Source organism: Dendrobium catenatum, unplaced genomic scaffold (genome assembly GCF_001605985.2).
Source record: "Dendrobium catenatum unplaced genomic scaffold, ASM160598v2 fragScaff_scaffold_1035, whole genome shotgun sequence".
Taxonomy (NCBI): Eukaryota; Viridiplantae; Streptophyta; class Magnoliopsida; order Asparagales; family Orchidaceae; genus Dendrobium; species Dendrobium catenatum.
Genome location: NW_021319497.1, coordinates 85,239 through 85,885, shown reverse-complemented (window position 1 = coordinate 85,885; position 647 = coordinate 85,239).

Here is a 647-nt window from a genome sequence, read left to right as displayed (position 1 = left end):
TAGCTAGATTCGAAGCCATTAGAGTGCTATTAGCCTTTGCCTATTATAAAGGATTTAAGCTTTTTCAAATGGATATTAAGAGTGCCTTTTTAAATGGTGAAATAAAAGAGGATGTGTTTGTAGAACAACCCCCAAGTTTTGAGAGTTCCCAATTTCCAAATCATGTTTTTAAATTAAAAAAGGCTTTGTATGATTTAAAGCATGCACCAAGAGCTTGGTATGAGAGGCTTAGCACATTCTTACTAGAAAGGGAGTTTGTTAAGGGGAGCGTAGACACCACCCTTTTTCTTAGGAAAGTTGGAGATGATTTACTCATTGTTCAGATTTATGTAGATGACATACTTTTTGGATCTTCTAATAAGAAACTTTTTGATGAGTTCTCTAAAACAATGAGTAGAGAATTTGAGATGATTTTGATGGGAGAGTTGTCCTACTCTTTGGGGTATAGTATAAAACAATTTGATGATGGAACCTTTCTTAATAAACAAAGATGATTTACTCATTGTTCAGATTTATGTAGATGACATACTTTTTGGATCTTCTAATAAGAAACTTTTTGATGAGTTCTCTAAAACAATGAGTAGAGAATTTGAGATGATTTTGATGGGAGAGTTGTCCTACTCTTTGGGGTATAGTATAAAACAATT